Raw genomic sequence first — 13,053 nt, 5'->3', positions numbered from 1 at the left:
GTTCACTGTCGAGCGCCCTGATAACTAAATAGATTAAACAACGTGACGGGAACACAGGAAAAGAGGACGATACAACTAGCGTGGTTGTGCCGTTTTCTGCTGTGTTCCCGTCACGTTGTTTGCACGGTTAACCTATAATTAATTACCAACAAGTCCAATCTGCTGTCCCTTGTAGAAACTTCAATGCCAGCTGATAGGGCATTATGGTTCAGCATCTGGATTTTTTAACCTCTGCGCCGCTTTCATTTCAGAGGAAGCGAGTGCATTTCCACTCCTCGCTGCTGTCTTTGCCTGAAGCGAGCTCAGCGGATAAAATTAGAGGGTCTCTTAGATGTGTCTTAAGCGGAGGACGGCGAAAGCCTACTCTTCTCCTATCATTTGCCTCTCATCGTTTGCCACAGTTAGTCATTTCAAGTCGTCGTTTGATATATTGTTCGTTTCTCAGTCATGATGAGTCTGCCTGCGTAGTCATTGTAGCCCTTATTACACATAACTAACCAGGTTACTCATTTAGAAACAACAGTGGTCATTACATGTCGTCGTTTCATATATTGGTCACTTTGTAGTCATTAACAGTAATATTGAGTCATGCCTAGCTATTATAGTCATTACCACACGTCGCTAAGCACTTTACTCATTTCTAATCGATTGCGGTCATTAAATGTCGTAGTTTGATATACTGGTATTTAAAAATCATTTTAGTCATTATTAACCATTATTAGTCATTAGCATAAGTCATTACCTAAATCAATGTCCATTTATAACTTTTATTGATTACCTACCTCCATCAATCATTTTCATTCTTAATCTCCCTCCTTGCACGTCCGCTTTGCGACTGGCACACCAGTGCACAGATCCGACGCACAGATAACAGACACCGCTTCTGCGCATAGATGTTCGCTCCATGAGTCTAGAACGGCTTTGCCTCAAAAAACAAACGGATCCATTCTCAACGTTAACGTGCTTGCACACGCGCACACCAAAACGTTTGCGTTTACCACGCAGACGCGAGGCGAACGCGCCCAGAAAGGAAGCAAACCGCACGCTCCGAGCCGGCGACCCCGGCGTCGACGTTTCCCCGAACAGTGGCGCCCTCAGCAGAAATAGCGGGCGCAACTCTAAACTCCCCAAGGACGCGCTTGCCCATTGAGAGCGGCGCGACGCAGTTGGCCGCACCCAGTGCGCTTTCATCGAGCGGTCGTGCCACTGGCATCGTTGCGTACCTCCGTTGGTGTCAGGACGGGCGGGTTGGTGAAGGCTGCAATGAATGCAAAAAAAGGCTTGAGATTGTTCTTGGCCCCAGCAAAATGGAACGTTGTTCTTGAGAAGAGTGAGTGGACGTGCCGTCTCTGCAAAGGTGGGAGCAAATCGCCGAAAATACGAGCTAAGGCTAAGAAAACAACGAACGTCACTGGTACAGCGAGGTGTAGGAAATGCACTTCCAGAGCCAATTTTAGCAGGGTTGGGTTGAACGCCGCGGGCGTTTACCAAGTGTCCCAGTACCTTGAGTTCACGTCGGCCGAAGCTACACTTCTTTCAATTCAGCTGAAGGCAAGCTCTTCCGAAGACGCCAAGAATGGTTTCAAGGCGGTGAAGATGGCTCCCGAAGGTAGAAGAAAAGACAGTGACGTTATCGAGATAATATAAGCACGTCGGCTATTCGAAACCGCGTAGAAGAGAGTCCATCATACCCTCGAATGTAGCGTGTTCATTACACAGGTCAAAAGGCATCACCTTGAATTTGCACAGGCCATCGGGAATGATGAAGGTGGTCTTCTCTCGGTACCGTTCGTCGACCGCAATCTGCCAGTAACCGGAACGAAGATCAGTCGAAGAAAAACACGCTGGCTCCGTGCAAGCAGCCGAGGGCATAATCAAACCTGGAGAGTGGGTAAACGCCCTTCTTTGTAACTTTGTTGAGGTGTCGGTAATCAACGCAAACCTTCAGGTATTCTCCTTTTGAACAAGCACGACAGGTTACTCCCAGAGACTTCTCGAAGGCTCTATATTGTTTCTTGCCAGACCCTGTCCACTTCATCTTGTAGGACGCGACATTCAGAAATGGCGACTCGGTAAGTTATTCTGTGAATTGGGCTGGCGACTCTAGTATCGATGCGATGAGTAACGAGGGAGGTTTCTCCCAATTGTCGGTTACCGAAATAGAAAATATCACTGTCGGAAGTCAGATGGCTCGTTAGTTCTTGAGCACGATCAGGACAGAAGTCAGAAGTTACCATTTTTGATATGGGGGCCTCCGTAGGCGGGGACGGTGCAAGTCGTGTCGATACTCCAACAGTAGGGTAAGGTAAATGTGTAGACAAATTAAATTCAAACAGTGGGGTCAGTTCGGCGAGAGAAATGCTCTCAAGAAGAACTTGTACAAAAAAGCTGAAGTTCAGGACCGGAATATAAATGTGGTTATTCGCTACGTGCACGATATTGTAAGAGAGAGCTATGGTATGCTGAAGTCACGTCGGTTAAATGGTAAACAAGGTCCTCGCCATCAGGAATGGAGGGAAAAGGCGATATGAGCGTATACATAGCGGCTTCAGGTGGCAGGCGAGTAAATGCAAGCGGAGTGAAGACGGAGCGTTGAAGTTTATTGAGTTTTTTCGTCAGGACAGAGCAGCAGGTCTGGCAGAACAGTCACTAAGAGCAGAGTGTGCGGTAAAATTTCGAGGCCTAATATAATGTCTTTAGGGCAACTGGAGAGGACTGTAAATAACACGTATGTAGTGGCCGGCTAAGCTTATTCGTGCAGTACACATACAAATCACAGTTGCTGTGCTGCCATCCTCAACACGAACAGTTGGTGAGGTGGCGAGCATTAAGACGTTCTTCAGGGGTGGGCTGAGTGAAGAACTTAGGACAAACTGGGACTCCATCCAAAAAATATCAATGCGTTTGCATCTAGGTGTGCGGGTCAGTACCGAGTTGGAATTTCGAGTCGGTAGTGCAGCGTCACTCCCGGACGCTGCATTCGCTTGTTTCACCGAGTAGGTGCCGGCGTATGATGGATATGAGCTGCGACGAGGTACCGTTGAACGTGATCGACGAGCTTGGGGAGATGAATATCGGCTGGAGCGACGAGCAGTTGGGACGATTTCGGTGCGACGCGTATCCGGTTGAGGAGGAAAGTGTCCAGGTCCATCACAGGTGAGGCAGGGCTTCCCAGCGTTGTAATAGGAGCGAGGGGTGGGGAAGTTCATGACAATAACGGGAAGTGTGGCCGCCTGGACAGCAAATGAATCAGATTGGCCTGCGTCCGATGTGCGCCACTCTGCTGGATTGTGATGAATGTAGTAACATGGGAAGGCTGCGCTGGCGGCTGCAGCAGCCTCTTAAGGAACAGGGTCCGATTGTGGCGGGGGTGGCACGGGGCTTGAGGTGAGGTCGACGTTTGCACGTTTCTGGCGGACAAAGGCCTGTATCATTGCCCCGGTGTCGGGCAGTGAAGACGGGAGTTAGGGCGTCGAGTTCTCTCCGGATTATCCTAGTCACGGTCATGGGTTGGGAGGGCTGGTTCAGAGGGGCTAGGTCATCGCAGGATGATGCAGCCGCCATGCACGAGACGTCTTTGTTTAGCCTTCTCGAATCTTCTGTCGCGTTGAAGCACCGAGTCAACGGCAGTTCAGTCCGTGCAGAATATAATGTTGAATGCATCATCCGTAATACCCTTGAGGAAATGCCCTACCCTGTCTCTTTCCGGCATGGAGCCGTTGACCTTGCGACACAACGCAAGCAAGGTAGGCAAGTGAGGACTCCGTGGTGGATTGGGCACGAGAAGAAAGTTCTGTTTTTGCAGCCAGACCCTGCCCAGTGGGCTACCCGAACAAGTGCTGAAACTTCTGCTTGCTGATATCCCAGGTAACGAACTCTTGTTCGTGACTTTGGAACCATGTTCGAGATGTTCCCGTCAAGTAGGAGATGATGTTAGCAAGCATGATGGTTACGACCCAGTGGATATTTATGCCGCAGCGCGCAAGCTCATCTAACCAATCGTCAGCGTCTGGGTTGTCGTCGCCTTTAAAGATGGGAGGGTGGCAAATTTTCGTGCGTACTACTGGCTGAGGCGATGTTCCTGCGGGGGTAGGGGCTGCCTCGGAGGTCATCGTGGCTGTTGTTGACGTCGTTGCGGTCCCAGGTAGGTGGCAGCCGCTGCGCAAATCAAGCTTTTGGCAGTGTAAATTAGTTATTCAGTGCTCACGAGGATCTTGATTCACCTCCACCAATATGATACATGGCAGAAGGTTAGTTCATGAGAACACAGCAGCTGATGACAGACGTAAGTGTTCTGACAAGCACCAACCATTGCTTCAGCTTCGTCGTCTATCACTCTGTCGTCCATCCCGTCCTCTTGAATGGTATAGACGTAACAATATTGCAGGCATGAAGACGGATCTTTTCGTATATATATAGGACAAAGTCATCATCTGGAGACAGGCGTCGCGATCTCATCGCCGTGAACTGAACGTCGTGCGCGCTGGCCAGGGGTGTAAAGGTGACAAGGAGGGCAGCGGTCCAGGCCAACCAAGTGATTTAGCGGGAGCCTTCATACCGGTATCACGCGGGGGCGGCACCATGGAGATGGTCTTCCACGACGTTGAGCGCTTTGGCGGGAGACCCGGCGGAACACCGTTCAGCAGCGCCAAGTTGAATCCACGGTTCGGTGTCATAAAAAAAACACGGAACTCCACAAGCGGTACCAATCGTACTGGGTGCTCAGAGGACATTGAGGCGCGGTCGAGCGCTGCAGTGGACGAGCCGGATAAGTCCCGAAGAGTGGAGAGGGCTTCGGGAAAGAGGGCCAGGGCCTAATCCATAGAGGAAGCGTGGACGCCGTTTTCGGACTGGATAGAAGTCTGTCACCGAGTGAAGCCGGTCGCGTGACTGCCCGGCCGCTTCGAAGAAGGAGCGGTCGGTGAGGTCCGGATCTGGCCTGAGGTTTGTCAACTACACTATTGTAAAGGAGAACAAGAAGTGACACGACGGTTCCTTGGAACGCCCTTTTTTATTCTGTCTCCATCGTCTTCTCCAGCTCCACTCCTGCACTGTTCAGTCCGTCGTCAGCTAGGTACATCACAAAATATATGTCATATGTCATGTCGATATAGAGAATAAGCATTTCGTTCGGTGAAACTTTACTGCTGTCTCTATCAGGGTGAAGCCAGGTGTAAGGTATTATTGAAATATGGGTACTGCCATAAATGAAAGAACGTATCTTGACACGTTTCGGAAGCAAGCTGCGAACACTGGCGAAAGTTAATTATAAATATGTTGTCAAAGGACTCTGTGCAGCAATAGTTCGAGTAGCGGGGTCTGATTTCGGAGCTAGCTAGCTGAATGAAACGGCAGAGCCTTTTCCTTTGTTGCAAATGTATGTCTTGCCAGCCAAGAGCATTGTATTCACAGATAGCCTAAAATGTTTATTTTCAGCTTTAGCCTATTTTACGTGTGACAAGTGTGGCAGCAAAAAAAGCCTAACGTTTTAGTTTGTGAGCAGCAGATAAGGTTTTCTGCTTGCCCTTAACCTGAGCCAATTTGGAAATTATTGGTCAATTCTTGTCATAAGAAAGCTCGCCTATAAGAGGCATTAGCTTGAATTGCAATCCTTTAATTGGGATATTCAGGTATCTAGTGGAAACCTCTGAGGATTCTGACGATAGCCGGTCGTCATTAGCGTAATCTATGAGGCGGAAGAAAAGTAAGATTTACTGTATAGATCTATTCTCGGCTTGGTCTCCCCTCAAATGAATAGACTAGCTGTTCTGTTTTGTCGAACCTAACATCATTCCCTGAAACACTAACAGGATCAATGCTGCGAAAAGTGAGGGCGCTTCAAGGGGAGGTGCCCTGCCCATTAGGCACTGAATTTCATTGTCAGCAGCTATTTGTTTTGACTACCCTAAAATTAGCCAATATTTTCGCTTACTCTAACTCTAGTCTTTTGATAGCACCAAAAACAGACATGAGGGTACTGTTCTCAGGACCACGGGTCTCTGTAATGTCCCCACAAAGAAGTAGCAGGTCTAGCAATGATGGACGGGGGATTGGTAGTGCCATCAAATTATAGAGAACAGCCACAACAACAGAAACAGTAGGTAATTGGCCGCCACATGACGACGTTCTACTGAGCAAAACATCGTTACCAATAAATAATTACGGCTTTTATACGAGTGCAATGGTTCAGATAACTAACCTGGAAAATCAGGATGGGTGAGTGACACATTCTTTCAGGGGTGTCATACACTGTCGATGCATGTGAAAGCGGGCGGTTACATGCCACGATGATTATGATGATAGTAGATGCTGTCGTTGAGTTCCTGCCGGTGTTGCTAGCTGTAATTTTTGTTGTAGCCCAAAACTGACCACGAGATGTATGGCTTCTTTGAGCACGAAGTCTGCTCTTTGGAGAGCTACAAAATAGTGAGATCTGGAAAAACAGGATTATACACCTAGCAGGAACAGATTTATTATCAATTGGGACGTTGCTGGTACCAAACAAGACCATAGGGCATTATATGAAACTCGAGGATTCCATGTGGTTCGATGAACGCAGTTGTCTGGTAACCTCGTCCATCGACTCGAATTCATCACTGCAGCTCTTCAGGCACGCCGACGAGAAGTTTGTGGCATAACCGCGGTTGATTCAGAGTGTCGTTGATGGGTTGAGGGGGTAGATATCACATTTCACTGATTGTTCAAGCATTTATAAGGGGTAGTAAAGGACCAGTGCCCCCAGGAAGTCTATGATGTCTAGACAATGTCACTGCGAAGCATGTCACCTACTTGTCATCGAATGGTTTTCCTTCTTGCGACAATGCGGCATAGAGGCGTTTGTGGAAACGCCGAGCGTGTCCTTCGCTGCTGTAATGATGGCAAAACGCACACGTTGTGATATGAAGAAGGGTTAAGTCTGGCTTTCAATCTTCAGGGTAATACGTGTTTGAGGTTGAAGGTAAGCTGATGGCCTTTGTGGAGAGCTTTTTCTGCATGTTGTCTGGGGGTGGTAAAGGCGTCCCGACGTGTCTTTGTAAGATGTTGAGTTTATTCGTTAAAATTTGGTACCAGCACCTAAATCGGCTTGTCGATTCCTGAACAGGCGATCGGTGTCGAATGTAGAACCCTTGGTGAAAGAGCATCTGGGAATTGTGACATCGCTTACGGCGGTATGATGTTTCCGGTTATTATGTGAACTATGGCGCTTGATTCACGTGGTAAGCTTAATTGCTCATATACAAAGTGTAGAACAATGTGATACACCGCAGACGCAGCAGAAATACAGTTCGTTTGCAACAAAAGCTTGTTCAGCTTTAATTGCATGTTGGCGACTAGGTGCGCTCGGTACTCAGGTCTATGCTACATAATGCGCAGCTCGATAACTGCTGCATTAGAACGAAGCTGGTCGGATAATCATTCCGATTTACTGTACCTCCTTCGGCACATTGCCAAGATGGCGTAATAGGTTGAATTTAAGCGGGGCGGTGGCACGCATATTTCAAGCGATCGTTAGTGTGTGAAGCTGATTGGCGAGCGTGTAGTAACGACTAGGAGGTCAGCGCCTATACGCACACCATGGTCGTAACGTTATTTATTTTTAGAATACTGCAGACCCTAAATTAGGTGCACGCCGGAGTGGCAAAATATTAAAGATAACTCGGCTAATTACATTGCAGAAAACGTATCAGTAATAGGACGTAGTAAAGAACAAGGAAACGCAACTCAGCAGCTAGCAATAAGCCGTTTTTTCAATGGAATCGATGCCATTTACAACCTTAGGTGGGATTTCATTCCATTGAGGTATTGTGTGAGGAAAATCGAGTATTTGAAGGCGTTAATCCTAGTGCTGCACGGTACGTCTTAGTGATTCCTTATGATAATTTCGTTTTAGTCGCATTATGATCAGATTAAGAAATAAATTGGGGCTCATGAAGACTGTTATTTTTGAGAAAAGAAAAAGGAATTTCGATCTTTGAACTTTCTTTCACACTTGCAATGTCTGTATGTTGTGTTGTATCATTAGAGTAGTTAGAGATTCAGCAGAACGATATTTACTAAAGATGGATTGTACAGGGTTTCACCCGAACAAGTCCACTTCCTCGATGTTATGTTTTGTGTAAGAGTATGAGAAGGTACATGAGTATTCAAGTTTGGGTCTGGTGATGGATGTAGAAACAAAATGATTTGCACCCTCCTAATCAATGCCTAAGGAGGCAAAGTTTCCAAAAGGATGACGCACATATTGTTGGAACGAAGATAGGCAGAAGGGCGAGAGGAGCCCTCGCTCTTTGCCAACCAATAATCATCTTTCAACCTATCGCCATGTTGCGGCGTCCTCTGATTTGTCACCTCTTAACAATATTGTTACCCTGAAGGCCTTCGTACAAAACGGGACGTACGAGACGTCAGGGGAACCGTGTAAGCGGTCAGTCGTCTCTGGCTCTGCGCGCGCACCACACCACTTTTGTCTTCTTTACTATCGCAGCTCTTCATCTCTTTTGCGGCATGTTCCATTCCCCCTGCGCAGCCGAAGCCCGCCACGCGAGATACTAGACCTCACGAGGGTGGCAGGGCTTCAAGCGTGCAACGTGCGATAGTTCTGTATTTTTTAGATAAAGACCCGTCGCAGTGAGGCGCGCAACCTCGAAGGCCACATCCCTGATGCGAGTAATAATAACGTATGGTTCGTCGTAATGTGCCAACTGTTTCTGATGAAGGCCGCGGCGTCGTAGCGGTCGCCAAAGCCAGACATCACCCGGAGCGTAGTTACCATGCAGACGGCGCTCGTCGCAGCGTTCTTTGAAGCGCTCGTGCGAGAGAATGGTCCGCTGGTGCGCCATTAGCCGAACTTCTGCTGCGAGGTATCGGGTCTCGGCAATGCAGGGTTCGTCAACTAGTCAAAACGGCAATGTGATGTCCAGGGTACAGCGTGGTGGCCGGTCGTACAAAAGAAAGAAATGGCTATAGCCCATCGTTTTACGAGTCGCTCTAATAAAATATGAACCAAAAGTCAAAACTGTGTCAAAGTTCTTGGGATCCTCGTCTACGTACATTGAAAGCATATTCGTCAACGCCCTGTTTATGCGCTATGTCATGCTGTTCATTTACTGATGATAGGGTGTGGAGTGGTAAAAATTTGTTGCACATAGACCCAGGAGCTCCTCGATGACATTCGCTGTGAACCGATGGCCCCGATCACTTATTATAACCCGCGGTGATCCATGGCGTAAGATAACTGAGCGGAGCAGAAAAATCTAAACTTGAGTAGCTGTAGTGGATGCAATAGTCGTGGTGACGCCGAAGTTAGTAAGATAATTGACGCAAACTACAATCCAGCAGTTTCCAAAGCAAGACTTTCACAATGGACTCAGTATGTCGGTGCCGACCTGCTTAAATGCAATGCTGGAAGGTGGCACCGGGTGCAACAGCCCAGGGGGGGGGGGGGAACTACAGGTTAATTGTGGCGTGAACGTTGTGCGCAATTGGCCACATATTTGCCAATGGGGTTGATCTCATTCTCGGCAAATAAAAGTGTTCGTGGGCGCGGCGAAACGGCCGAGTCGAACCTAGATGGCCAAACGTGGGATCCTCTGCAGTACATGCAAATCAGACGAATAGAAGCTTTGGAGAACTACAAGTAGTAAACGTAGGCCCGCTGATGAACAGTTCTTCGTCCACAGGATACCATCAAGTACAAAAAAGAACGGCCGGTATCTCGACTGGTCTCGAGGATTTGTACAAGGGCGTGAGGCCCAGATCCATTTTTGTTCGGATTTCAACACTTGAAGGTCCGGAAACTGAAACTGCAACATGTAATCGTCGAAGTTGTCGGCGTCGCTCTCAGTTGTGGCTAGGGGAATCCGTGGTAGAAAGTCTGCGAAGACGTGGCGCCGGCCGCTCTTATACACCACCTCGAAGGTGCGCACCTTAAGGCGAAGGGTCCATCACGAGAGATGACCATTGGGATTGCGAAAGTTGACAAGCCAGCATAGAGAGAGGTGGTCAGTTACAATGCTGAATGGGCGGCCGAATATGTGTAAGCAAAAGCACTGCATGCCGAAGACAACTGCTAGACATTCCTGTTCAGTGACCATGTAATGCAGCTCTAACTTGATTAAAGTACGGCTGGCGTATGCAATAACATGTTCTTGCTCATTGCAGTGCTGAACCAAAATAGCCCAAATGCCAACACTACTCGCATCCTTATGGTCATCTGTCCGCGCAGGAGGGTCGAAGTGACATAGAATAGGGCGTGATGTCAAGAGAAACTTGTGTTGACGAAAGGGGGCCTCACATTCGGATCTCCATTCGAAAGAAGCGCTTTTGTATAACAGCCTCGTCAGTGGTGTGGCGATATCAGCAGAGCGGTGTATACAAGTGCGGGAATAAGAAAATAACTACAAAAAGCTGCGAAGGTCTTTGCTAGTCCGGGGTGGCTTAAACGTTTCGACAGCTACCATTTCCTGGGGATAAGGTTGCGCTCCATGTTCGCCCTCAAGATGTCTGAGTACCACTGCCTGACGCTCGCCAAACCGCCACTAATTGCAATTGACAATAAGACCGGCGTTACGCACAGTTCAAGACACCCATTAGGCGTTCGTTGTGTTCACTGAAAGTCTTCCGAAATAACTACACCATCTAGGCAACACATGCAGATGTCCCACTTTAAACCACGGAGCACCGTGACCATAAAACTTTGAAAGATTGCAGACGTGTTGCAAAGTCCCACGGGCATAACATTGAATTCAAAATGTTCGTCAGGTATGAAAAATAGGTTTTTTTCTGATCAAGTTGCCCAGGAATCAGCCAGTATCCGGATTTGATATCGACGCAAAAAAAAATGAGAGGCGGCAGAACGGCGATCTATGGTGCCATCTATGCGAGGGAGCGAATACACGTCTTTCTTTGTGATGACTTTCAGATTTCGGTGATTTGCGCGCAGCTCTGCCACGTACCGTCTGTCATGCGCATCAGAATTACAGGAGCCGCCCAACGACTGCAAGACTCCTGAATGACCCCCCTTGTTGAGAATTTCCCGGACTTCTTCATTGATGACCTTGCGCTCGTATGCTGATACGCGATAAGTCTTCTGGAGGAGCGATCTGGAAGAGCCAGTGTCGATCATGTGACGAATGTGAGAATCCGTAATAGAAGCTGATCCAGAGGGCTTGGCGAAGTCAGAAATTAGCAGCGGCTTAGCTTGGGGGTAAACCTGGAGTTGCGCTAGAGTAATCTGCTTGGCTACACTTCGGCTTGCATTGAAGGTAAAGACATGGCTTTTGCACATAGTAGTTTATTCTGATTTCAGCTTTTTGTGTCATGTGGCATAAAAACTTCACGTATGACCATCCCTTGCTTCTCATCGTTGACTATTCTCATTCGGGTGTAGACGACGTCTAGTGGTATGACACCATCTCTGCGTCGAACTCCGTAGGCCCACCGCCGTCCCAACGTTCGAACGAACCTTCTGTCCTAGCAACTTGCTACTTTCATTCGCTTCTACCAACTACTGAGTTATCTTTCTTCTTTTTCTTTTTTGTATTATTCTTCTCACTGACAAGCATGACCATGCAAAGCGAAATGGCGAGACTGTGGCCAATGTAGCTCTTGCTACAAAACAGATGAGTATTGGAGCAGGAGGTCCACGAGGGCTTGGCGTTGAGTACAACTGAGACTTGTGTTCACCATGCGCACAACTGTCGATTCTGGTGACGAAGGCGTAACGAGGGGTAGAAGCGGCTTGGACTGATGCCACAGCGGAGGACATATCTCTGCAGGGCGCATCCTCCAATCCAGCTGCAGAACAGCAGGCGTTGGAAAGACATTGATTGCCCAAGACCAGACATGTCCGTTGACCACATAAATCAAACAATGAGGCACGAGTAAATTCTTCTTAACACACGATACATAAATAGGCTTTACTAGAGCTTCGAAGGTGTCATCACTGTGGGGGATGGCTGAACAGGGACGCACACCGCAGCTCATGACGATACTACTGTCTTTGGGGACGCTAAATACAGTTTCCTCATCGCACGAACTTTATAAGAGATTAGGTACAAGTGTCTGCTCGAAATAAACTGCCCCACTCCACATTCAACGGTAGCGCCATACATTTTCAGGAAACCAAAGCGTAAAATCTCGCCATGAATAGAACGTGCAGTAACAATAAATTCCGCTTGAAACACTGATCGTCTCAGTTCGACTTCTACACTACAAACTAGCAAAGTCTGCAATGATTCACCACTTACTCCACACAATCTATACATTGGGCACGCGGAAGCATTAATTTGTGACTTAGCAGTATAAATCATAAACTCACTACTGAACCAGTTGCAGCAGCATCTACAAGAGCCAATGCGGCTACGTCATCCACAGACATGTTAATTTTGTTTTTGAGCATTAAGACAGGCGGAGGTACGTTGGTACGCAGAAGACGTTCAGTGACCTCACCTCCATCGCTCGCTCTGACTAGGTTTCCGAATGCGGTAATGAGCGCCGGCATGGAGACGGAGACCTGCGTGTACGGAACGCTGGAGGATAAGTCACGTTGCGATCCGATGCTGGAGAAGGGGTACTCATGCTGGCTGGAAGGGGTTCGAGGCAGGGGATGGGTGCAAAGGTGGACGGTGGAGAAGATACTGGTGCTGGTAGTCTGGCTCTGCAGTATAAGTAGTGGTACCATAGTGAGGTGAGCATCGATACTGCTTCTCGTAGCCTGGCTCTGCAGCATAGATGGTGGTATCGTAGCCAGGTAATCGGCGACAATTGCAAATCTGTGAGATGTAAACAGGCTTTCCAAATCGATAGCACACCAAGGCCAGACAGACAGATGTCCGCCTCGGGAAGACATCACCGCAGCCAGGACCAATATGGAAGGCATTAGATGTCACGTCCTCCTCGAAGATGACTGGTGGCGGATCGGTAGAGCGCACACATGCTTCGTGGTGCGATTGTGGAGTATGAGAAGCTAGGCAGTATCGGAACTGCTGGCTCACCTGGTACCTATCAGACGGGCTGATGCTCAGACCGCGGATACGTAGATGGCTGTTAAAT

The sequence above is a fragment of the Amblyomma maculatum genome, unplaced genomic scaffold (genome assembly GCF_055883805.1).
Source record: "Amblyomma maculatum isolate TAMU_Amacu unplaced genomic scaffold, ASM5588380v1 scaffold_20, whole genome shotgun sequence".
Lineage (NCBI taxonomy): Eukaryota > Metazoa > Arthropoda > Arachnida > Ixodida > Ixodidae > Amblyomma > Amblyomma maculatum.
This window is presented reverse-complemented; position numbering follows the sequence as displayed.